This window comes from Crocodylus siamensis, chromosome 11 (genome assembly GCF_052110815.1).
Source record: "Crocodylus siamensis isolate JL-2025a chromosome 11, ASM5211081v1, whole genome shotgun sequence".
In the NCBI taxonomy this organism is placed as follows: Eukaryota; Metazoa; Chordata; order Crocodylia; family Crocodylidae; genus Crocodylus; species Crocodylus siamensis.
In genome coordinates, this window is record NC_143405.1 from 44,375,749 (window position 1) to 44,403,168 (window position 27,420).

Here is a 27,420-nt window from a genome sequence, read left to right on the forward strand (position 1 = left end):
TCCCACCCTGCCTAACAGAATTGGTGCCAATTGTGCCATTGATTCTGTCTATCTGTAGGACGAGGCCTTTAGATAGCGTGGCAGAGCACTAGGTGTGCCTGCCACTTCAAGGCCGTGGAGCTGGCAGTCTCCAGGTGCCTAATGAGGGCAGCCATTTTAGGCTCAGGGCTAATATATACAAGGCAGTTTCCCTGCTGGAGGGAGGTAACAACATTGCCTGACCTGAGGGCTGCTGAGTTTCATCTGGAGGTAAGGGAGGAGTTGTAGGGGATGGTAGGAGGCTCCTGGTCCTGGGCATGACCTAAAAAACTGCACCCTGCCAGGAGTGAGTGGCCTGGTGGGGCTTTCAGTGGCATGGGAGCCCCCAGGAAATGCCAGGCCAGTTCAGTTACCACCCTGTTGAAAGGTGGGTTGGGGTGCCTTAAGCCCTAGCCCTCACCTTGGGGTGGGTTGCATACACTGGAGGTAGTTGTTGGGGCACAAGCCCTGAGGAGGAGAGTTGGAGGACAGGTGTGGCCAAGGCTGCCTGAGCCCTGCAGGGGTTTGAGACCCCGAGGAGGAGAGTTGGGGCCAGGCTACTGCCTCCTGAGCCCACCTGTGGAGGGAAGCCCCAAGACCCCAAGTAAAGGGAGTGTTATGAGTACTGTGGAGCCCCCAGCGTGAGGGTGGCAGTGTGTGGAGCCCTGTGAAGGGAGAGGGGGATCAGCCAGAGAAAGCGAGCTGAGTCCTAACCCCAGTAAGTCCTCCAATGTGGAGAGGCAGAGTTTGGGTCGAATATAACACTGGTAGTAGGGGGGAGTGAGACCCTGAGGCACCAATCATGTTGTGAGGTAAACCCAGCTCCCCGCATCTGTGGAGGAGGACCCAGAAAGGAGGACCCTGGGAAAAAGTATGGGTCATACATCAAGGCCTGCCATAGCTTCCCCTGACTGGCCCAAGTGGAGGCCAGGACCAGGAGGGTCAGAAGGGCAAGGAGGGACGCCCAAGAGCCTGAGGTCCCGACTGGCCTGGAGGTGGGCCAGGGCTAGTGTGAGCTGAAGGTCCCAGTGAAGAGACCACAACCAAAGGGGAACCAGTGGCAGAGAGATATATGGCCCCGTATGATGGCGGCAGAATCTGCCTGAAGGGAGGAACCCGGGTGGGGTCCTACAGTAGGATTCTGGGCCCCATCATGGGGGACTGGCATGTATGAGAACATCATGATGTCATCAGCAAGGCTTGGACTGCGGTGTAGGGGAGGAATGGAGCCGCAGATAGTGCCTCCTCGCAGCGGGGCAGAAAATGAGCAGCCTCCCACTTAATTACATCTATTAATTAATCAATTAAGACCAAGGCGTGGTGGGCGAGAAAATGGGCAGTTAGCCCAAGAGCAGGTGGGCAGGCCACGTGGCGATCGGCCCTGGTAGGCCCCCTGTTACAGATAGTTTGAAAAATGGATACGCACAGTGAATACTTCCTAGAAAAAATATACTAAGGGAAAACACATACAGGAGAGAGAGAATATATGCACTAAGATCTACAAAAAAAATAAAAAATGAAAAAGCAAAACTGAGGAAAAGGTAAGAGAGACATGGCCACATTCAATAGTTCAATAATTCAACAGTTGAAAATGTTAATAAATTACAATGAAAATACAATAATGATTGTTTCCCTGTGTATTCATATACAAATACTACCTCCTAAGAGCAGGCTAGCCTTATATAAAACTTTAGATTTTTAAAAAGTTTATGTTAAATTTCTCTAAGCCAATTTTAATAACACAATTCATATTCGTAGAGTCATGTAATTAAACCTCCAATCTATTACTTAAATCTTGGAGCATCTGTTAATAAAAATACTGATAAAGACTTAGACCTGTAAACTGACCCACATTTGTGGATTCTAGCCTCAAGACAGCTTCATCAAAGCCAATATCACTCTGCAATTGCAGACCTGTATGTAAGATGAAATCCTAAAATAACACCACCCCTTCCACATTTTTAGCATTTGTCTTTTCCTTTTCCTTAAACATTAGTCAGATTTATACTGTGTTGACAGACTAACAAGTCTTGCACAGAATAGATAATTTACATTTTTAAAGCATGTGAAGTGCTCACTATTTTCAAGCTTCTAATGCTCTAAACCATTTTTATTTGTTTTTTAACTTTAGGGAATTAAACAAATATAGGTGCAACATATTTATGTATAGCCAAACAAAAGAGATCCATTTTAGAGGAAAAAAGAAAAACTAAATTTAAAAGAAGATGAAGACCACAAATCATGAACATATTTAGATGTGAACATAATATATGCATTTAAATTTTAAACACAATGGGCATGTCCCCATGAGCAGGAATGTATGTTTCCTAGGGACAAACAGCAGCAGCACAAATACACGCTGAGAAATGCCCATGCACATGTCCTGGCATGCAGCACATTTGCCCCAGGGGGTGTAGGGGAGGCTGGGGCCAGCAAATCAGCAGCATGGGGACTGCCTGCATGTGCAGCACATGCACTGTCCAGCACTGCAAATGGATCTGCAGCACCACATACTGCATATCCATACCAATGCCCAATATGTACAAGCTGTCTCTTGTCCATTCTTCTGCCAAAACCTATGTTCAGGGTCATGTATTTCACTAGCTAATGATCTCACAAGCAAATTATACGGCAGCAGAAAAATCTGATTGGCAGGTAGGCAGGCAAATATAGGAGCATTTTCAGATATTGTTAGAAAATGTAAAATGTGTATGATTGCTCATGGCACAATAACAATCACTTTCTATGTTATCTTTATTCACACACATTAAATTCATTGTAATCAATCACAACGTTAGGTGTTAGGCAAATTTAACTATAGGCATTGAATCTATATAAAATGCGTTGAAAGGAAAAGAGCTGTAGCCTAAAACACTGATACCTGTTCACTACCTGATGCTGGGGTCCAAGGACAACCAAGTATATTAAGGGTAAGATGTAACAGAAAACTTTTAACCCAAATGTTAGTTGTTTGCATAAACCCAAAATAATGACATAGTGTTATTATTGAATCTCAGCTTTTGCATTTTGCCAAAAATGGCTTTCCTCTGCTGTTCCAACACTGGTGACATACAGGAATGGAGTTCTAAGGAATCTTTTCCTCCATTCCTGCAACAATATTATCTTGATAGAATTTTTTCAGCTTCTACTTTACCTAGGAAAAGAAACTGAGAGAATAGTTACATATTGTGCAAATGGCACCTTCACATATGCTTTATAGAGATGCATAAAAAAATAAGAGAAAGGTTGCATTGAAGTATATTGCCTGCAATTTATCTGGTTTATGAATCCAGTCAAGCCATTTATCACTTCCAAACTGAAGTGTGTATTCACACACTTGCATTAACAGGATAGTCTTTTTACGCAAAATTACAGAACGATCTCTCTCAGAGTCATTATTACTTATAATAATCCGGCAGTATTTTAAAGGATTTTAATTATCTGCGGAAAGCAAGTTATGCTAATCTTATTTTTCCAGTTATTCTTATTATGCAACATTTCTACTTTTATCTCTTTTCTACCTTACATTTCTTCAGCATCACTGCCTTACAGTGACACCTTTTGGAAAAGACTGAAATTGTAACATCTACAAACTCCCCTGTGGCTACTGACTGGATGTTTTAATTACTAACTAAAAGGTTTGAACCTCATGTTTTGGAAGGATTTACTTTTTGGACCTCATTGAAACTTGTCTTTTGTTTTTTAAAGATGAAACATTGTAGCACTGTATGTCCTGCCTCTATTTCTAGCTACTTTAACATTTTTTGTGGGGCAGTGGCCTAACTGGGCCACTGGCCATTTTTTATAAGAACTGTTTGGAATAATAGGGTTGCATTTTTTAAATTCATAAAGCCTAATAAAACTTCAGCATCTCAGGGATCTCATTCTGATTAAAAATTCTCAGTGTCTGAACTTAAGTTCACCATTTCTGAATAACAGAGAAAACAAGCTAAACTCTTAATCTTCAGTATGTTTTCAACTACCACCCTACTGTTTTAAAAAAGCCACCCCTCCCCATCCCTCACCATGCACATAAGTCCAATTAACAGAGTTTCACACAGAGATAAGAAAAGAAAGAGAAATGAATGTGCAAAAACATATATACAAGAGTAACCAGATTCTGTTAAATTAAACAAGGTTAGAGTTCAAATGAATGACAGTTTGTTAAAAATGCCCTTGAGCATTCTTAATTCCTGATTGGATTCGACTCAATGCAACTCATACTAACATAATACAGTTTAGTTTGTGAGAGCAGGGAGGAGGAAAGTTGCATGTTATTTTTCAGTTCAACTATTTCAGGCAACATGACAACAAGCTAGCAACTTTCCAACAATCTGGACTAGTATTATTAATAATAGTATCTTAAAGGATTGGCACTTCATTTGAACAGCAATATTAATGATAAAAACAACAGTTTCAGATTTCCTTTACTGACTTTTCCAAATACCAGTAGTCACATAGTCATTCCATACCTACTTAATAAAAACTTAATTCTTTTGTTAAGAGACAAGCATTTTTATGGATGGTATGTTATGGACCAACTATATAGTTGGGAAGGATACAGGCAAACTTGTACCCTTCCTAAGGTCTTGGTTACAGTGTACAGTGGTACCTGAAAGCACATCTATTTCCCTCCCAGATATACATTTGGTCCAATAAAAGATATCACCCAAAAAACCTTTGTTTCTCATATTTTTCCTAGACCATCACAGTTACACCATTACCCCAGCCCTACCACATTTTAAAAATGTATTTGGATAACTTGTTTTACATAGAAATATATATGAGGGAAACCCTCCTTATTATATTAGTTACCATTTTTTAAAGTACATAGTATTAGACTAAATAAGGGAGCTAAATATTTAACTGATCTTTCGGGGTTTGGTTGTAGCTGTGTTGGTCTAAGGACAAAGGCAAACAAGATTCCTTGGGTAGATGTGATATCTTTTATTAGACCAACTGAGTAGTTGGAAAAAAGTTCTTAGCAAGCTATCAGGCTTTTCTAACTACTCAGTTGGTCTAATAAAAGACATCACATCTACCCAAAGAACCTTGCCTAACTGATCTTCTATCATATTTGCCCAAAGAGTTTTGCCTCAGTGCCATGAAGGACCCATCATTAGAAGTGAGACTGTAATTCATTCTCCCTTACATTCACATAGGGTATACAGATCACATCTACACAAAACACTTACTGTGCAACAGCTTGTTACTATTGCAGAGTAGCTCATTAGCACTGTGCAGTAGCATTGCAGGACACAAACAATGATGTGATGCTACTGCGCAGTCAGTGCCCCACCCGGAAGCCATGTGGGGATGCTACTGGGCAGTAACACCAGTTACTGCACAATCATTTAATACTTGGATATGCAAGTACTAAATGACTGCGCAGTCAGCATCTTGTGTAGATGTGGCCACAGAGATGTAACAATTGTATCACCAGCTAAGGCTACTATCACAGGCTATTATGATGTAACTGTTACAGTTGCATGATTCTATAGCCATTCCAACTTTAACCCTGCCTCATTCAGGGTCACAGTCAGGGTGATTTAGCCCATATGTATTGCTTAGGATCACACAGACATAATAGTTGTTGTGCAGTCTGCCTCCCCTTCTAAAGCAGCTAAAGTGTACATTTGTCTATGTCTTCAGTGGCTTTTGACTTAAAACAATCAATAAAGACATAAATTAACATCAGCGGTGGCTTGCCCATCTCCAGAATTTAACAAACATAATAAATTTCCAATAGGTATTTTAAACAATTAATTGATTTTAAAAGAAAATTCTCTCTCTACAGAGAACTGCATAGGATGATTAACTATACAAAGAGAGGACATTGCTTTCAATGAAATTCTCCAGGATATTTCTGTAAGTGTTCTGGGAACTAGTCTGAGTGTTGATTCATTTCACATAGGCAACTGGAGTAACCACCAGAAACAAGTCTTATTTTAACTCTCTTAATTCAGTACAAACGAAGAATACAGCTATGTGTTTCCTGGACACATTATTCAGTATTTCACTGAATGCAGTGATCTTGCCTTGAAATGAGAGGGTTTCAGTAATATATTATGTCCAGACATCCAAGTCTAAATGAACAGTTTTGGAAACATTGGTGGGAGTTAGTAAAAAGAATACACCACTCTAAAAAGGCTCATTATTTAAGAGAAAATGATGAATACCGTTCATCATCTACGTGGAAATTAAAGATTATGTTCAGCCCATGGAAATTAAATACAGTGTTTAGCTACCCCATTCAGCTCTATGCCCCAGGATCATGTCACCAAACTGTACTCTGTGAAAGGGAAGAAATTATTTCTAAACAAGTCATGTAACACACAGGCTGTTACTACAGTCTGAGAACAGCAGTAACCTATACAAATCCTGCCCCTTATCTTGGGCAAGATGTCCAACCTCAGGATCCATGTTGGGCAGATCCAGAAGTTCCAGCTGTACAGCCATGTGCAGTGATCCATTGTGGAGCTGAACTCTGATACAGACTTGCAAAATCTTGCTCATCCTGAAAAACAAACAAACTGGTGGACTGGAAGGGCACTCTTCACTAAGTGGGGCTGGAGTAGGATTTGCATCTAACAAGAAATTGCTTCATCAGCAGGGAATTACAAATACAAAAATTGATAGGGCAGATGCAAGGGAAACAAGAAACAGACCAAAACATTTCTATTATTTTACAGACTGCTATTAGAAGGTTATTCATTAATGTTGCTGATGGTGGGGAAATATAAATGGCGTTTTCAGTTAAAGACTTTGAATCATTCCAGAAAGAAACTTCTGCTGGTGATAAAGAATATCAGGGAAGTTAAGAAGTGTTCTCATATGGCAAATCTGAGTTAAGACACCATTTTTTGTTCTGCATTTATTTCAATTATTAAAGTCCAAAAAGAATTGTAACAGAGAAAAACATGCATTTTCTTTTTGGAGTCATTGTGATTACAGACTATTTTTTTTTAAATGTAATGACATTTTAAATATATAACTTGTTGTTTTCTAGACAGAATAGAAACCTGATCTTAAACATCTTAATATAATTTTCAAGACCGCCTATAACACAGTAAGATAAAATCTGCCTTCATTTATATCCATGCAATTCCATTCACTGTACTGGGGTTGCAGGGGTGTAACTCAAGACAGAACTTTGCCTGGCATGTATACACATTAAATATGCACATATATTTACATATTAAGGCAGTTGTTTTAGCAGCTAGAGTAGGGGACTGAATTTCAAGAGATCTGCGTTCCGTTTCCTACTCTGCTACTAAGGGCTTGTCTACATGGGGAAATTTAATCACATAACTACACCAATATAATTATTGAATTATCATTATATCAGTATAGCTCCCTACATGGACACATTCATTCTAGAACAAGGGTGCCCTTTACTAATTTAATTTATATCACTTTGAAAGCAGAATACTCCAAACAAGAAAAAAGCACTCAAATTTCAGGGAAAAAAGCATCCACATGGGGAGTTTTAATTATATAAATATAATCATGCTGGTTAATTACTCCTTGTTGACAAGGCCTAACCTGCAGTATGCCTAAGCCAACCCCCCCGAAAAGTCAACCAGATCTTTATGTTCACTTCAATGAAGAGGAGTAGGCCCTTGAGACTGAAAACAAATCTCTTAAGCTCCCATTTCCAAAAGCTTCTACCAACTTGAGTGTATTTTAACAACATTCGCAGTGATAGGATGCTGACAGTGCCCTCAGCTCCTGGCCTTACTTCTGACATGTTAGGGTGTTGCTGGTGTTTTGGGGCAATATGCCTTGCACTTGTGTGACAGGGTTGTTTACACAGTTTTAGGACTATATTAGACAGGCACTCTTATGGGTTGGTTTGGAAAGAGATGATCCTGCCTTGAGCAGGGGGTCAGGATAGATGACCTCCCAAGATCCCTTCTGGCCCTACTTTTCTATGGGTGAAAGTAACCACCCCTTTCATCATCTTTGTGCCATCATAACGTATCTGCTTCACCCAAAAACATCTATTTCTGCCTATGATTCTAGGAACAATTAGTGGAACTAAAGACAGGAAATTCAATGAAGAAATGAAATTTTAATTTTGTGAGGTTCTGAAAATTCACAACTCCAAATGAAGCAAATGGGAGTTCCGTGCAGTGAGAGTATCTGACAACCTGACTCAGGTCTCAGGTTGAAAACCCAAAATTGGTGAGGACTTTTTTTAAAAAAGTGTTGGCCTTAACATCTGTATGCTTTACTTTTCTAGTCTGCAAAATGGGGATAATACTGTTCTTGCCTGCATTTGTACATTTATTTGATATCCTCCAATGCTATTGTCAGCACTATGGCCCACATTCAAAAAAGCACTTAAACCTATAATCCAATGATATCCTGCACAGTCCTACTTCTCTGATTTAAGACGAATGTGTGTACAATATAGTCTATTTACATAAAAGCATCTGCTTGCAAGTTCACTTATTTTCACTTTTAAAAATATATTCTCTTATTTGTTTGCATTTAATTTCAAACCACATCTTCCCTCAGAGTCTCTTACCACTGTTCTTCTTTTTTTTTCCCCACACAGCCTCACTTGAACAAATTTGATAACTGTAATGTGATAGGAAAAAGCTCATGGTCTGGATTTTGATCTAAGATGCATTAGTTGGATGCCATGCGATTCCAAATACATGAATTAAATCTGTTTTGCACTGGTGTAAGAAATAGCCAAATTAGATGTGATATATTGATATGCATAAATTATACAGCTCATCTTAATATTGTCATAATGATCTATATCAGTGGCTTTTGACCTGGGATCTGCAGACCCCTAGAGGTTCACAGACTATGTCTAACGTGTTTCTCACATACAAGTATGACCAATCAAACATATGTGAATACCCACATTTACAATTCAAAGAAGTCCACACTTCCACTTGAGATTTTTTAGGGGTCCTCCAATGAAAAAAGGCTGAAAACTGCTGATCTATATTTGCTATCAAGTTGATATATAATTTCAGTAGAACACACCCAGTTACCCTCCTACCACATATGGAAGAAAACTCTTTTAGGCTGAAAACAATTAGGTAGGCTGTGTGATTTTTTGTGTTGAGTCTCTTTTAGATAAACTATGCAAGTAGAGCAGAGCAACTCTTTAGCTGGTGTTAAAGTACAGCACTGTCAGGCTGGCCTCTCTGGTTAATGTCAATAGCACTGCATATAAAAGGTGACTAAAGTGTGTACAAGTGATCTTTGGAGAAGGCATGCCTAGAATCATACACACATCTATTTCATCCACCAGGTCAACTGCAGGGAGAAAGGGCAAATTGGGAGTTTTCTTGCCAAAAGCTGATTCTTTGCACACTTGTTAAATTACCCTGTACAAAGCTACTTCCCCCTGCTTTTAATCCATAATCCTAATATATTTGTACAGTTAGAAATTCTTCTTCCACTCACTATTTTCAAAGGCAGCAGGGAGTTGGTATATATAATATATTTTTACAAACAGATAGTTTATGTGAATAGATGTGTTCTGTACATGGATTACAATACGTTTACACTTGCTGTAATAGCAAAAGATACTCACTGCAGTGAACATTTTGGTGCTATAAAAGTACTTGGATAACTTGACATGAGAAATGCTGAGGTAACAGGATTTCCTTTCCAGTTTTTTGTACAAATTAAAGATACTAATATGGCAGCTAAAGAAATAAAAATGCCCATGCAATTGGCAACACAGTATAACCTCTGTAGAAAGGAAATGTGATACCACGCCTCTGTGTGGCTTTTAACATAAAATTCATTTGAACACTGAATACTCAGTGAAATTTATGTTTGGACTCTCTCTCTCCCTTTAATTCAAATACTTTTTTCTTCCTCTGTTTACCTCGTTCTATGATATTTTTGTAATAAATGTATTTTATGTATTGTTTATAGGTCTGGCAAATCTCCAGAAACCCCAATAAGCCCTGAGCTCACAACATGCTAATAAAAACACACTGCTACTATACATAATATGCAACCCCTAACAAGTAATTGTAAGTGTATTTGTACAGTGTTGGCCTTGGTATAACATTTGGGAAAAGCCCTTTAAAAAGACATTGCTACTATATAAGATAAATTCAGATTTTAAAGTAACATGCAAACTATGGCAGGGCAGTTGGAACAGAACTACAAACATTTCCTTAAGCTCACTGTACATATATGACAACACACATTGAGTGAAAATTATCGAGAGCAGAGTGCCTTAGGGACTTCACCTTTAAATGCTGGGCTTACATGTTTGTGCTTTCTTGATAGTCTGATTTAGGAGTATGCCCAACTACTTCAGGGTACTGTGGAAGACATTTTTCTTGTAAGCAGGTAGGATTTTGCTTCAGGTTGGGCCAAAATGCCCAACTCAGGCTGAATGCAACCACCTGGGATCAAGACAGAAAGTATGCAGAGTTGGCCTGGAGAAGAGAGAACATAGGATACTAACGCAAGCCGAGTAGGGAAAACCAAATTTTGGACAATTCATTACATGATCCCAGGGAGAAATCACATGATTTAGTAAAAATAGGTGACCCTAGATCACATGAATCAGTAAAACTATTATCCCAGAATCTGACTGCAGGAATTCTATGAAGAAGGTAGAATTTCAATCAATATGTCAAATTATAGAGGTGCTGAATACAAACTTGGTGCAAATGTGAGCTCCCTGTTATTGAAACTATCTCCACAACTGGAATGCAGCAATAAACCTACTGAATATGACAGTCATAGACAACAGATTTCCCTTCAGCCCTTCAACAAGCTTGAAAAAATTCCCGTTGGGAGAAAGAAGTGATGCTGAAGGCATAGGATGTCTAGAAACTGGATTGTACTCTGTAACAGTCTCAAGACACACTATCTTGCAAGAAGAATCCAGATGTAAGGGTGACTGTGTAATCTCTTCTGTCTGAGACAAGGGCAGCAGTCAGACTGCAGAAGCAGAGGGGGAAATAAGGACCCCTGGGATGTATACGTACTATTGCAGAGACAGTAGCTTAAAGGGAGACACTCTGGCAGACAGGCAGAGTCCAGCAGGGAGAACATGCAGCTTTGCACAGGAAGCATGCATGTGTATGGCTGCTCTGAGAGCATGCACCAGTCAGAGCAGTGTTTCAGAGAGCTAGGTAGACAAAATTACACATAAAGAATGTGCCAGGCTGATCAAAGGGTGTGCAAGAATGGCTGTGTGTCCAACACTGCAGACACAGGAAAAGAAACTGGAGGACAACCTGACACTCACAAGCATGGGAAAAGGGGGAAAATTAAAAAATAAGCTTCTACTGAACTGCAGAGATTTTACTCGCAATGAGAGAGGAGAGACTGCAAGCCCTAACGTCTAGTGCCCACTCTTTCATAGTTTGGTCTGTTGATTTTGGGGGTGTAAGAAAGATAACTAAAGTAAAAGGGCAGAGGACCCAATTAAAAAGCTGAGGTCAGTTAATACATCCAGCCTTGCCAAGATGTTGTGAGCTGCATCCCACAGTGTTAAAAGACACCTCAAAGACCTAACAAGGACTTGTATTCATGCTCAGTGAAAGAGAGCAAGTAGGTAGGGAAGGCATCAATAGTATCATCTTCCTGGATCTCCCAGGGGCTGGATAGAGTATTGAGAAGAGTTAGAAAGCCACGCTTTAAGAAGATCCTTTAACAGAAAAAATGGCAGGTAAAAAGAGGCCATGGCTAAGTTTTTATTTAAATTTTGCTCTGGGGAGGTATATAGAATGAGGGAACCAAGGGTGTGTGTAGATGAAATGAGGGGCATGTGTGCACGACACTTTAAAGCAAGTTAAATACTTTTGCACCACTTTAATGGTGTTGGTGTCTGCACGTGTCAGCGGCATATTGCACAATAATTCCAGCCACTGTGGCACTTTCAGCAACATAATGCACTATAAATTACTTTGGGGCACAGCAAAATAAAACACCTCCAAGGAGTTTTAGTTTGCTGCCTTACACCTGCAGAGCAAAGCACAGGGCTCAGTGCAGCCCTGGAAGGCAAGGTAGTGAGCCTGATCTTTTTATTTTTACCTGGAGCCTGCCTGCCTGCATGAATTGCGTGGGGACCTGGTGCTTCCCTCCACATCTACGGTGCCCCCCAGGACCGCCTGAGCTGGGTGCCACCTGGTGGGGGTCACTTCTGCTGTGGACAGGAGCACCAGTCCTCCACCGCCGCAGCCCAGGGACTGCTCCACCGGCAGGCAGCTCGCCCTCCCTTCCCTGCAACTGGAGAGGCAGGTAAGACATGGGTGTACATGACATGGGGGTTTACTTTTCTCTAAATTTAAGCAGTGTTTTTAAAAACCCACCACTTCAATTTAGGGCCCTCGTTTCATCTACACATGTCCCAAATGGTTTGTTTTCATCTGCTCCTAAAAGCAGAAATAGTTAAAAATAAATTAAAACAGCAGTCCTGGAACAAATGAATGTGCTGAGCAATGTGAAAAGTGGAAATAACTGACTGATTATATGTAGACTGAAATAAGGCATCATCAAGGAGGAATAGATAACATTATTAAAACGGTCACAGGATAAAACAATTGCCAACTACTGAATCTACTACAGTGACAACTATTCCAGTTCTCACTGTTGTTGGATTTGCTGGATGATGGAAGTGACTGATTCTTATAAGAGGATTCAAATTCTGTATTTCTAGAAGCTCCTTTACATTTTACTTTTACTTTGCTCTTGCTAAATATGCATTAAATACCCAGCAACATAAAAAATAGGCTTTGCAAATTTAGTTCATCATTCATCCTCACGTCTCCTCTTTTCCTATGGCATATTCTGAGCTACTAACAGTATAGAGCCATCTTCCAGAAAGCACAGAGACAATAAATAGTGAAATGTTAACTCCAGTCACCAGCTCCTCTGTTTGAAGAATAAGGTTCTGTTTCTTTCACTCTGACAACTTCATAGAATTAGGACATTAGGTCCAGGGGAACAAGGAAAAAGGTATGAGCAGGAAGTCCTCCAACCAAAGAGACCATGCTTAAAGCACTATCTGGCAGCACTCTGATAGTTGTGCAGATCCTCTGTGCCCAAAGAATCCCAGAAAATACTCTCCAGGGGACCCTACATAAGCGGAGGAGACTTGATGTCAGTGGAAGAATATAGTTCTGCCTCTTGGACCTTACAAAGGGCATTTTTACACATGCACCAGGAGGATGGGGGGAGTTTTAATTAGTGTCTCCAAGAGCCACACTAATTAAAATGCCCAGAGAAACTCATGTATCAGCATCCCTGCACTTCCAAATGGTGGTGGGGGTGTTTTATCTAAAGCTGCCAAATGAGCTTTAGGTAAAGCACCCCCCACTGCCATTTTGAATGGGGGACATTGATACATGAGACATGGAGGCTGGCTGGACTGCAGTAATTATCACGCTCCAGACTAAATTAATTGCTGTCAGATTACAATGCATCAGAACAGCAACCAAAGGCTGTAACAAGACAACACTTCACATTCAGTTAATCTTTATTTCTTATAATTAACATTTACTCACCATCCATATTTCTCCAATATATTTGGTGAGAGCCAGAAATTAATATTAATCTCACTGTAAGGAATATTTTCAAAAGCACATTGCTGGCCATGGAAGATGGCAAAGACCTTGCTCCTTTGCCTGTATGGTGTCTCCATTCACTCTCATTCCATTTTCTATTTTCATACCCTGCCCACGCTGTTGCCTTTTGCTATGCTGCATCCTTCTTGGTTTGGAACTGAGGTCAAAGAACTCAGTCTGGAACATAGACTGGAACTCAGAACTTAAGGCAGCAAGCTCTCCAGGACAAAACCACCTCATTGGGGACAGGCTATGATATTAAGGCCAATAAAAATTGTAAGATCTAGCACACTGGCCCAAATCAGCTTTAAATCAGCCCTAAGATGCATAAATCTGGCTCTGAGCCACTAGACAGTCCCAGGAGGTAAATGATGCTCTGGCAGCAAAGTAACCACAGAAGGGTTTAATTTTTGACAGCTCTTCTATCTATCAATCCCCAGACTTCACTCTTCATGCTATTGAAACAGCTGTACAAGCAATTTATCCAAATTCTCCAAAAACTGACCCTGGACTGAGAATAAATATTAATATAAGTTATAACAAGCTGAAAAAAAAAACTACTTTGAATTCAAGTACTGCTGCAGTTTTAAGTATGGGTATCACCACACTATTATATTAAAGTATTCACATTATATCCATCTGAGCACAACCTCAGGCATTGAAGTTACCATTATTTCAAGGAATACTAGATGAAGAAATGGTTAATCAATTGTTTTAAAATTATCACCTTTCCCTTTCTACTTGTTCAGGTAACATAGATGTAGTCTTAAAAATATGCATCATCTATGAGTAAATAAAATCCACATGCATTAACTAAGCAGGTTTCAAAAACAGAAAAGAGATTTTCCATTCATTTTAAGGCAGTTGATACTGAAACATGATTCTGTTAATGCTTAGATTATATGTACTGTATCAGATGGGCCATTCAGTCTCTCAAATCAGCTCCAGTACATGCTACAGTAAATGAAATTTCTAGAGCACCTGATTTGCATTAAAAGCAAAATCCTCAAAGCTATATTAACATATTCTAAGAGATCTGACCCACAAATATTTAATACAGAAACACAACGATATATACTTTAATCTACAGAAGGGATGAATGAAAATAGGAACTATGGATCTCAGTGCAACAGATGAATGTGCATTCATGTGCATATGATGATGGTCTGCTAGAAGAATGCTGAGGGCTGCTGAAATTATGAACAGTGTATTAACAGCATGTAAATAAGGTGCTTTGACCAGCAGGTTATGTAGCTATTAAAATATTTTATTCTTCGTATATTTCCAGTAAGGTGCACAGTTTATAATAAATCCTTCGGTCTGAGTCTAGTCTAAATATAATATACTTGTAGTGGAAATAACATTTGCTTCATTTAGACCTCAGGCATTGCTGATGGCAGAACAAGACTGGAATGTGCAGATAATTATCTCTGAGGCTAGTCAACGGCTAGAAGTCCCTTACAATATCACCTTTAAGATCAAGCCAAGGCATTCCAGTCTGAATCAAGGTTTATTTATTAAAGGATTTAGCACTTTTAGATCCCATATTGCCTGGAAGACCACCAATTTCCATTCCCATATATCCAATTTCTCCAGTTTCTTGGTACATGCATCAGACCTTCAAAATCCCTTCTACATACACACATCCCCCATCTAAAATTCCTTCCCCTGATTGAGATGAATTCTACCAAAAACACTTTTACAAAGTAAAATCACCACAGAGACCTGTAGGAGACTTCATTAATTCCCATTCATCTAGACACCAAGGGAACAAATTCACAGTCACTGCTTGTTGAAAGCTTTGGTTTTTTCTTGTCAATTGGCTGACGAACAATCTGATTTGATTTGGAACAGTGTTCCAAACTTAATAAAAAACCTCATGTGACAATATTTAAAGTTGGTGTACCAGGCTGCTACTTTTTCACAAAGACCATGGAATACATTACTGAATGGCTAGATCAGAGTTACTCACCCAGAAATGTCTTCCTTCCTAGAAGATATGTAACTCTATGGGTGCATCTACACATGCATTTACTCCAGCCTAGATTTACTGTGCAGTAAGCTACTTCACAGTGCACGTGTGTACACATGTATTTATGCATGCCTAAAAACTTTATGTGCTTTTACTTAAGGCACATTAAAGTGATGTAGGCATGTAGCTACACATGAAAGTGCTAATGCGCATTAAGGCACATTAAATTTAGGTACAAATAGCTAAGTCGCATTAGTGCACAATAACGTGATGTGTATCAATTGACACACTGTGTTAATGCACATTAGTGTGTCTACATGTGAACTAATGCAACTTAGCTTTTTGCACCTAAATTTGGTACCTAACTTTATTCAGGTATCAAATTAAGGCTCACATAGCCTTAAATCAGCATTTAAAGGCACATTAAGGGGATGCACTTGTAGACATGTGCCCTTAATGTGCCTTAAAAATGGCAATTTTATGCTAAACCTGCTTAAAAGAAGTATGTGTAGAGGTACCCAGTAAGGGTTTTGGGTAGGTGTCCACACATGTGGAAATTAGAGAGCAGATTTGCTCCCAGTTCCTTGAAGCCCTGCAATGTGCCCCTGTGGCCACCGGGGGGAGCTCTAGACTCCCCCTGGGTACTATCCCAGAGGCTGTCAGGGAGCACCAAGCCAGCAGACAGCTGTCAAGTCCTCTGTGCTTCCAGAGCTGAGGGGAACAAGCGCCTCAGCCTGTTCCCCACCCAGCTCCACAGTTGTGGACCTTGGTGGGTAAGAAGCTCCCCAGCCTGTCTCCCTCCCTTCCTCCCCACCCCCATCCATGCTGGTGGAGCTGAGTGGGGAACAAGCTCCCCAGCCTGTTCCTCCCCCAGCTCTGCACTGGTGAAGCTGGGCAGGAAACAAGCTCCCTAGCCCCCACCTGCAGGGAGCTCCTAGTGCTGACTCTGTAACTGTGGAGCTGCTGCTGGGAGATGCTTATCTCCCAGCCTGAGTCCTGTGGTCACTGGGCTTGGGCTGGAAGACCCGTATTTCCCAGCAGTAGCCATGGAGCCACTGCTGGGAGATAAGGGTCTCCAGCCCCCCACTCTACAGTCACAATGGTGGAGCAGGGGCTGGGAGATAAGGATATCCCAGCTCCCTCTCCATGATCATTATCTGGGAACAGGGGGCTTGGAGCTGCCTGCTACCAGGGCAGGCTCTGCCACAGGAGCCCGAGTGGGGACTATGTCCCCCTGCCCCAGAGGAGTATGTCCCCCATCCCATTTAGCTCCCAGTCAGGCATCTACACAAGTGCTACAGTGCCATTACTAATGCCATGTAAATTTGTTACTTGCATTTGCAGTTGCAGGTAGCAAATTTACTCAGGATAAGGGAGGTTTACTGTGAAGTAAGCATGTGCACATGTAGACCCTCATGCTTACTTCACAGTAAACTATGCTAATTTACTGTTAAGCATCTTGTGTAGACACACCCTATGACATTTTACATTTGAACTTTATTTCCAAGTTGATTTGTTTACCAGCATTTATTAGAAGCATGTGGTATCACTTATCCTGAAGACCATAAAGACAAAAACAGATAGGAAGGTAGAGATAATTTAGAGCAAAGTGAATTATAGGGATGGTTTGCCTCCTTCACAGGTTTATGATGGGTAAAATTCACCCAAAAGCAACAAACTGTAGAATGGCTTCCAGATTATGTAAATCTTAAAGAGGCAAATCCTACCCTGGGTATAAAGAGCCCTTGTATGGGACCAATCAGTGCAGTTTCAAGTAAAAGGGGAAAGGATCAACAGTGGCTGTACAAGAACACACAGCCCATCTTTGTAGTGATTCCTTGCATAATAGCTCATAAAAGGTTAGAATAAAAACATAGGACCAAGTATAACTCAAATCCTTTCAGCTGTGTTTTATATTATCAAGGATAGCGATTAGCAATAAAGCCATGGAGACCACTCATAGAGCCTAAAAAGTAATGATCATGAAGTTCGACAGCCTGGGGAGTTAGAATTCTCTCTTCCCTCACAGTTTCACTATTCAATTCAGTATTATAACTGCTGGTTTGGGCTCAGTGATGGAGAAAAACTTTCAATGTGGGAATTTATGTGGGGACCAATACAAAACAATCGTTCTGCCAACAGGCTGGTGTAATATAAACTTGGAAAAATTCTTACACTCAGATGAATAGGACATAGAAGGGGAGTTTGTTTCTTTGGTCTGATTTCTTGCTACCGCTCCAGATACTTTTTCTTTCAGTACTGGACCTAAAGCCAAGGACACGGGTTACATTTATGATGCAATTAATCTGTTAATCATGCCTTAAGTAGTAACCTGGCCACACGGGATGCACCCAGACAGTGGTGGTAGATGGATTGGTATCGACCTGGAAGGATACAAGCAGTGATGTCCCCCAGGACTCAATCCTCAGGCCAGTGCTGTTCAACATCTTCATCAGTGATTTGGACAAGGGTGTAGTGAGCACACTGTCCAAATTTGCAGATGACACTAAATTATGGGGCAAAGCAGACACACTGGAGGGCAGGGAATGGATTCAGATGTATTTGGACAAGCTGGAAAAGTGGGCAGAACAAAATTGGATGCAGTTTAACAGGATAAGTGCAGAGTACTGCACCTAGGGAGAAGGAATCACCAATACACATACAGATTGGGGGATGACTTTCTAAGCAGCATAGCAGCAAAGATGAACATGAACCAACAGAGTGACAAAATGATCAATAGAGCTAAAAGCACTCTATCATGCATGAATAGGTGCATCGTGAACAGGTCTAGGGAGGTGATTCTTCCACTCTATGTGGCACTGGTCAGGCTGCAGCTGGAGTGCTGCATTCAGTTTTGGGTGCCACACTTCAAGAGGGATGTGGATAACTTTGAGAAGGTCCAGAGGAGGGCCACTCATATGATTAGGGGCCTGCAGGATCGGTCCTATGAGGAGAGGTTGAGGGATCTGAATCTCTTCAACCTCCGTAAGAGAAGGCTGAGAGGGGATTTGGTGGCTGTCTACAAATTTGTCGAAGGGTGGGTGGCAGCAAGGAATAGGAGATACTCTGTTTACCAAGATGCCCCTTGGAGCAACTAGAAACAATGGCCATAAACTGACAGACAGCAGATTTAAACTAGACATTAGGAAGAGCTTCTTTATGGTACGGATTATCAGAATCTGGAATGGGCTTCCAAATGAGATGGTGCTCTCTCCTACCTTGGAGGTCTTTAAGAAGATACTGGACAAACACCTGTCTGGGGGCATCTGGCCCCAGTGCTCTTTCCTGCCCAGGGCAGGGGGTCAGATTCAATGATCTGCTGAGGTCCCTTCTGACCCTGAAAGTCTATGAAATCTATGTTCATGTCCATTTATAGTGTAACAATACAGTAAATGAGCCACAAAATTATTCCACGTATAATATGTAACAACTTTGTGGCTCATTTTTATCATGCCTTAAATTGAATGAGTGCAAGGCTGGGGCTGGCTCATACCTAATTCTGACAGTGAGGAATCCAGCATCTAGGGGCAGCCCCCAGGTCTGGGATAGAGTGGTATTCTACCCAACTGGACTGGGGGAAGAAGCAGTTTCTGGACCCTGCTCCCAACCCATGGAGGCAGATGGTGAGTCTATCAAGGAGTGTCTCCCCAGTCATGGGTTCCCTGCACCCCAGATCTTTAAAAATATGTGCAACTGGGTGACACACCTGGTTTTCTGACGTCCCTGGAGCATGGGGACTCCAAGGTCAAGGAGCCTCTCCCTAATCCCAAGGTCCCTGTGCACATGGGATGTCAGAAAACTGCATGTGCAACACAGTTACACACATGGTTTTTGAAGTTTCCAGAATAACAGGACCCTTGGATTGGGGACAGGCTCTTTATTTCCAAGGTACCTGTACTCTGGAACCTATAAATTGATGCATGCAGCCCAGCTGAGATGCACACCTAATTTTTACTCATTGTGGAGAACAGAGCCCCTGGGATTGGGCTATGGCAGCAGATTAGGACCTGCAAAAATATATATACTACCCAACTGGGCTGCATATATGAGTTTTACTCATCACAGTGTACACAGATATAAGGTTCCTGCTGCTGCAGCCTGATCCCAGTCCCCATGTTTTGGGACCTGTAAAAAACATGTATACAGTTCATTGGGGTTTTGACAATTAGCTGGTTGTTGCCTGGGGCTGGGGACTGCACTGGGGCCCCTTCCCCATTTTGGTCCCTCGCCCCAGCAGACAAGCAGCTGATTGTGGACACCCAGCTTTCAACTTGCTGGTGCAGGGGGAGCTCAGGATCATCCCAGGGTCTCACTGCACTGGCAAGTAATTGATAAAAAAAGAAGAGATATGTTTGCTGTTATTCTTTTAAAATAAACTGGCTTTTTATGTACACAGCTTAGTTTATGGAGCTGGCATCCATTTTTTAAGTCTACTGTTCAATGTACAAAAGCAAAAGCAAAGCCTTACAATAGAACATCCGTTCAGCAAATATAAATGATAGGGCAATATTAAGGAAGGTTTGTATGCAGGAACAGAAAAGAAATATGGCCTTTCTGCGCATCATGGATTTAGTCAACAGAAAAACTAAACATTTTGCAGTATGAGCCCAGTTATCCAAACTTCCCATTGTATCTAATGAACCGCTAATATGTCTTCCTGTCTGACAGCGACTGCTAATGATACAAACTCTGAGTAACCCAGGCAAATTTAGTGTTGCACAAACTGTTTGAATAACTGGGATCCTACTGTATTGAATTATAAATATCTGTAGTTTGACCCAAGATACATCTTAAGGTATCTAGCATAACATTGATACACCATCCACAAAGGGTAGTGAGACAAGCCAATATATAAGATTAACTCTTACTGGAATAAATCCAAAGTGATTGGTATCATTATTTAATTAGTTTACTATTCAGTATAGTTGCAATGGTGCAAAAAGTAATTATTTGATATTAAATCACCATAGACATAGGGAAAGGAGAGTAAGAAAGAGAGAAAAAAACCCATGAGTATCTACTTTTCAAGATAATATCTGTCTTCCTTATCAGAGTTGTCACATTCATTTCTCTTCTTTACATTAGTTAGTAGTCAAGCTGCCAACAAAAGGCCCCAGAAGATATAAAATTTCCCAGTGTGAATAATGTTAAGCTTTCCTGGATATAAGAAAGAGGATTTGTCTACAAAGATTTTTGGAGGGCAACAAAACCTCTAACCTAGATAAGCTTCAGGTCAGAAAAAAGCACTTATGCCCTTTGAACTCAGAGGGACAAATTCTGCTCTCATTTACCTTCAGTTAACATCTGGAAAGGCTGAAGCAGTATAACTGAAAGCAGAATTTGGTCCAGCCTTAATTTTCCAACTTGCATGTTTACAGGGTCCAAACAAAAATAATTATCATGCTAATAGTTCCTAACACTGTATTCCTCAACCTTTTCTAGACTTAAGTCACTCTTTGATAGACTCAAGATACCCCCTGGAAAATATCAGCTGTTAGTTTTCACTTGATTTTTGACTGCGGAGAAATAATAGACCAATTCTTTTGTTGCTAGGAACTCAGAAAGTTCAAAGCAGGTCAAAACACTTTTAATACTATAGATTTCTATTTGAATTCTCAGTTTCTCTTGTGAATCATGTCTGCACACCTAAGGGTGCTAACATTGCCTGGCAGTCCATGACACCCACCCCTAAGAAGCTCTCAAGACAACCTAGGGTGCTATGGCACCCTGGTTGAGACTCACTGTCCCAATACATCACACATTGGCCCAAATGAGCTATGATCATAACAATTTGAAAAACTTACCAAAAAAGAGAGACCTAAAACCTATGAGTATTTCTATCTTTACCAGAGAATTCAAGTGAGAAATAGACAAGACTGTGTATGAGAAAAATATCAGAAACAGTAAATTTCTAAGTGATGATTGTTTTTAGATGTATAAATTATGTATACAAACGTTAGCTGGTGGCATGAGCAGAACCACAGATATCACACAACTTAAAAGGGAAAAACAGGGAAGTATAGAAGATGTTGATATCTGATCTACTAGGCAAATAAATAAAACTAGCAAATTTCTATGAAAGACTAGATTGTACCCATTTTTGCAAAAGTAAAAACAAAAACAAATGTCATTGATTTAAAATGAAAGTTGGCAGGAAGCTACTATGAGGTCTTTTATAGTTTATACTACTTCTTTTTCCTCCAGACTCTGCCAGTGGGAGGTTTTATAGGATAATGATACACTGAGAAACTTATGACAAGCATGTCCAAACAATGTAAAACATATTTTTCACAACACAGTAAAGTCTGATAACTTTAAAGCCATAGAGCCAGGGGTATCTTGAAGAATAATTATAGCAGAATTGTTCACTTGAAAACCTGTTTAAGGTATTTAAGTATTTCTAAAATTCTTCCAGAAAATATTGTTACCATGGAAAGTAACTTTTATAAAATAGAGTTGAAAATGGCAATAAAGGGATTAGTTGCATAAAAATGCTGCACAGTAATGTGTTTTATAGCTTGATGACAGAAAAAATAATAGGCAAATATCATAACTGGCATCAATTAGTAATGTTTCTGGCAGGCACAGGAGAAAAATGTGGACTGAGAGAACATGGAGCTTGATCTACACTCACACTTCTACAAGCTGACTCTTCTAAATCACAATGCACATCGATGGATGCGTCTGTGGAGGTGTTTCTGTTCATGCTAAATCTACTGTAAGGATGGCAATACTGCCACATTCCACTTTTCTCAGTTTAGCACCTTCTATTGCATTATCACAAAGGCCTTGAAAAGATCATTTTAAAATTTTAAAATTATACAGACAGCTCTAAAAAAATAAAATTAAAAATTATAAAGCTTAATAAAGCAGAGCAGGACAAGATGGACCTTTTGTTGTAGATTGATTACTAATTTTCTAATATTTCTCTTTACAGTGGAGCCTACCACCTGCGTAGACCACAATCATAAAGAGCTAATCACATCCTAAGATTCTCCTCTGTATTTTGTGGAAGGGATAGATGGCCTGAGATGCTTCTGGAGCTAATCAAGTGTACCTCAAACCCTGGCCAAAACAATCTCCTAGGCTCTTGGGGATGATGTCAAGGTTGTCATGGATGCAAACTGTCTCTTGAAAATCTACTTGCAGAGGTAAGGAGTTCCCTCTTCTTCTGAAGTGCCAGCCTGACAGATTAAATGGGCCACAGGGATCAAGATATGCATCTTCCAGCAGAGATAGGTATAATTGAGCTGTCATCAAGAAAATTGCCTGCATGTTTGGGAAAAATATGGTTTCCTTCTTGGCATAGTTACATAGATTGCCTTGCTGTTATTTTTCTTTCTTTAAACCGAGAGACCCACTCCTGCATTAGGGCACCAACCAAAAAACAGTGAATACAGACTGTGTTTATATGTCGATTGATGGATCAGAAAGCTCAGTTGCAGAGCTCCAACAAAATCTCAAACACATAGCAGCTCCGCTCCCACCACACGATGCTTGATTGTCCTCAGAAATGATTAGGCAGGTGGGAAGCCAGGTCATGCAGAAAAATAACACACTTTTTTTTAAGTAATACCAAGGATTTTGTCTATTAAGCATAAATTAAGTATATTTTAAGGTACTCCTTCCATATATACACCAACTGTACTGATAGTATAGTGTTTGATTTCCAAGCACATATTTCATAGCTCAGCCTTGTAACTGCTCTGAAGCTATTTTTCTGTTGTTACTGAAGAACTGCTTAATATTGACTAATCTACAGTTTCATACATCAAGTAGACTATTTTTCATATATGGACTTAAATCTGGCTTAAAAAATTGTAGGATGAATTGTAAAAACAGTTTAAAGTTATGATTGGCTGGATAAAGTGAAACTCTACTCATTTTCACTTGGATTACAGTACAGCTGCAAGATATAAATTCTGTGTGAGAAACACTACGTTTTTTAATGCTCTTTGAATTATCATGTTTTTGTAAAATGAAAGACAACTGGTTTCATATGCAGGTAAAGAAATATTGGCATAAGGAGCGTTATTTGATTTGAACTGAGTCATGTTGCCAGAATGCATGAAACAGCTGCATGAGCTGAGTATCTGCCTGAGGGTACAACTGTATTTCCCCCCTCCCCATACCACCTGTCTGCTCTAAAATTACTGGATGCTGGTAGGTATCAAACCCCCAGTGGGATCTTTAACTATCATGATGATGAAGTACATTCCACACTGCTCTAAATAACATCTTGACACTTTCCACAGACATGCATTTTGTACTGCAGGATAAGGCATTATTCCCCTCATTTTTAACACTTTCTTTAAAGGTATGTTAAAAATAAAGAACTCAAGCACAAAAAATGGTGATGCCTTAATTAAAAATGGGAGATTTAACTGTTTCACATATCTATTCTAATTTATTTATCGCTTACAACACAAAATACATAAATTGTCCAATAAAAAACACCGACACTGAAAAAAATATTTACCCAAAATAATTTTCACAACAGTTCCATACATCAAATCACATCAAGCTTCTCAACTGATCTCTTAAGAAAAGCTGAACATTGCAATATATTTTAAGCTTGAAAAATTATAGCAGAAAGAGAACCAGTACCAAAGTTGAATGCCTCCCACTGAAATATCTTGCCACCAACTATATTAGGAAACTAATTGCCCACACAACCTCCCTAAGTGCAGCTTAATTATTATGAATCATTAGAGCTCCAAGTGTCAAAATCAAGAACATAATCATCAGGCAGTTATATTCTTCTCATTCTGAAGTTCAGCTTCAGAGTGTCAGTAACACATAGTCCCTTGTACAACACACGAAAGAAGCTTATTTCTGAGGTGGTCAAAACTTGGACAACTGTGGCAAGATTCACATTTTGAAGGAAAATTAGATGAAGAAATAACTCCCAGTCAAAAGTGTTACAGTAACTGATTTGTCATCAACCTAATACAATTAGAAGCAACATTTTAAACTGAATTCCATATTCCTAACACTCCTCTCTATAATAAAAATGTACAATACATCAAATAGTTTAATGATGGCAACTGGAAAAAGGATGAAAGGTATTGGGCTTCTGCAAAAAAAATATATAGTATTTAAGAAAAAGTTAAATATACCATAAATTGGGAAAGCTTCACACAGATTATGAAGAGAAAAATACTTAACACTGAAAAACAGAATGCCCAAACCGGACAGCAAGTACAAGTTTGTGGACTCCTCCCCCTCCCCCCAGAACATTCTGTCTTTTTGGAAATACTTCATTTTTCAGAAGCCAACTTTGCATGTATCTCAAGTTGTTTACAGAAATATATTTTAGCTGCTAAAGTACAGCTGTATGGAAAGATAGGAAAAACAGACAGGCTTGTATCTCTTAGTACAATATTGGGTAAAGTACAATATGCTGCACTACTTCATAAAATCCTTGCTATAATAAGACTGAAGGTTAAAATGCATACATCTCATACTGTTACTTGTATAGTCATTGTTGATAATTGCCATTTCAATAAATCATCATATATTGCATAGCCACATCAAAATTGCATGAAAATCACCCAGTCTCAAAACATATTATACCAGAATTCACAGTTGTTTTCATGTCCAGGATGTGCTTTTGTAGTATGGTGGAAAAATCAAAGAAACCCATATGACTTAGTGCAGTTAATCTTCAGGTATAGCAGTTTAAAACTTTTGTATAGATTTAAACATAAAAAAATCACTACATAAATGTCTTCTGCAGCCTCCTACGTGGATCCAAACACAATATTTTTAGCTTTTTTCCCAGCTCCAGATATTGTAAAACCTTCCCTTACATATTCCTTTAGCTTTAAGGTAACTACAGAATGAGTTGGTGGCTGGTATGCCAAAGGATATAAGCCAAGTTCTTAATACTAGTCTATAAAGTTCTTTATAACTTAGACCCTAAATAATTGAACAGTCACTCCACTTACAGGAGGCAAGGGCTGTGGTGATCACTAATCTGTTACTGCAGTCACAAATTCCCTACAAACGATTAAAAAAAACAAAGCCCAAATGTTAAAAATTAATCTCCTCATTCTCAGCTGTTGAGTGGTTCTAAAATTTCGTCACTGTGAGGTATTAGAAATTCTTACATGCCCATTTTACTACATTGTCCTCCAGCAGTATCATTCACTGCCACTTCCAACTCTTCTGAACAACTCTTGCTTAACTATTGTCTGAGTTACTTCTTTCTTCTTCTTTTTGACTTCTACTTCTTTATGACTTCTTTCTTAAGTCACATATAACATTCAAGATTACTTGATTTAAGTTAGTGCACCACCCCTGTTACTAGATGTGTAAACACTGCAAATACCATATTTTACGGAAGCTACACAAATCAGTATTTTGTGTATAAGTGTAATTCAAAGCTCACAGAGGTCCTATTGACCTCAGTAAGTTTTGGAATGACCTTTAGAGTTTAAACTTCACTTCGAACTGCTGTCTCTATGAAAACAATAGAACATACCTTGTGTTTCAGTTGTACAACACATGCTTTTCTCAAGTACTTGCTAACTAGTACTTATGCCTGTTGTTCAACCATTTCTTCATTCTGAGCTGGGTGAGTATGCATAATCTTCCCCCCTTGGGCCTTCACAGCTGCATTTACCCTGCATCTGATATATTAGGCAACTTTATTTCACCAAAACAACTTGTTTCAGTCTCACCTCAAAGGATGGTATCAGCTGGCCCATGAAAGGAAAGTCCTGAAGACATTCTGGATTCATTCTCTGTAGTTACGAACTTTCTCAACTAAAATGCACATGATAAAATGAAGCCTGCAGTCATAAGGCTACAAACTTTGACTAATTAAACCAATTTTGTATTTGCAGAGTGAACACAAATGTATTTAGGTCCTGGCACTTAAAAACAAGTGGCCTGATTGTTAAAGGTGTTCAATGGAATTAGTAGGTGCTCAATACTCTGAAGTTAGTTTTCAAAAAAATTCTCTACCCTTTTACAAGTAGGATCAAAAAACATTGGTCCTTGAGTTGCTCCCAGCCACAATGTATAAATTTCTTCATAGTTCTAAATCTAGATTACATCCTTTCTTTATGCATCTGCTAAAGAACTGCCCTTTGCATTGTGCATTTTATATTCTGTCAGTTGTAAAATATTTCAGTAGTTCAAAAGTCACCAAGAACAAAGACAGCAGGAGACAATTATTGCTATTGAAGACATAAGATTTTCAATCACAACTCATGTCAAGCTGGGAAGGACAGCACAGCCAGTTGCAAGACTGGAGATTAATCCTCACAAGCATCTAAGAGCTAGTCTGCACTAGAAAGGTCTGTATAGCTATATTCACCAACCCTTCCAGTTGGACAAAACTGTTAAATATTTATAGCTTATTCCAATTCCCTGAACAAAATAAGCTAAACTGGCAAAGCATTTTTTGCCAAATATTAGTAAAACTGCATTTATACCAGTACACTTACAGAATTGTCAGAAAAAGCAAAATCCGAACCAATATTATTATACAAGCAAAAGTTTCTTGTGTCGACCTGATGTAAGAAACCTACCGGTGATGACAAGTGAGCATAGGCCAGGTGGAATGATGAGAACTAATAAACCCCTTTCCTGTGCCTCCTCTCCTCCCAAGAGACGTCAATATATTAGCCTCTGTCCAGTTAAACAAACCAGGCCCTCGTTGGCTTTCATTTCCATTGCAATATAGCAAAGTCCAAGCATGAAATTCTGGTCCCACTTAAGTCAACTGCAAAACTCCTTTTGTCGTCAATGGAATGAGGATTTCGCCCCAGGAATGAAGGAAGGGCTTCAAGATTTATTAACAAACACATTATATAAGTGACTACATAAAATGTATTATTTTAAAAAAAACAC

At 39.6% G+C, this 27,420-nt stretch overlaps 1 protein-coding gene across 1 annotated transcript in view; it reads right to left on the bottom strand.

Moving 5' to 3' along the window:
• ERC2 (ELKS/RAB6-interacting/CAST family member 2) overlaps positions 1-27,420 on the bottom strand; it is a 1,102,519-nt gene that overhangs the window by 442,290 nt on the left and 632,809 nt on the right. The window lies entirely within an intron of this gene.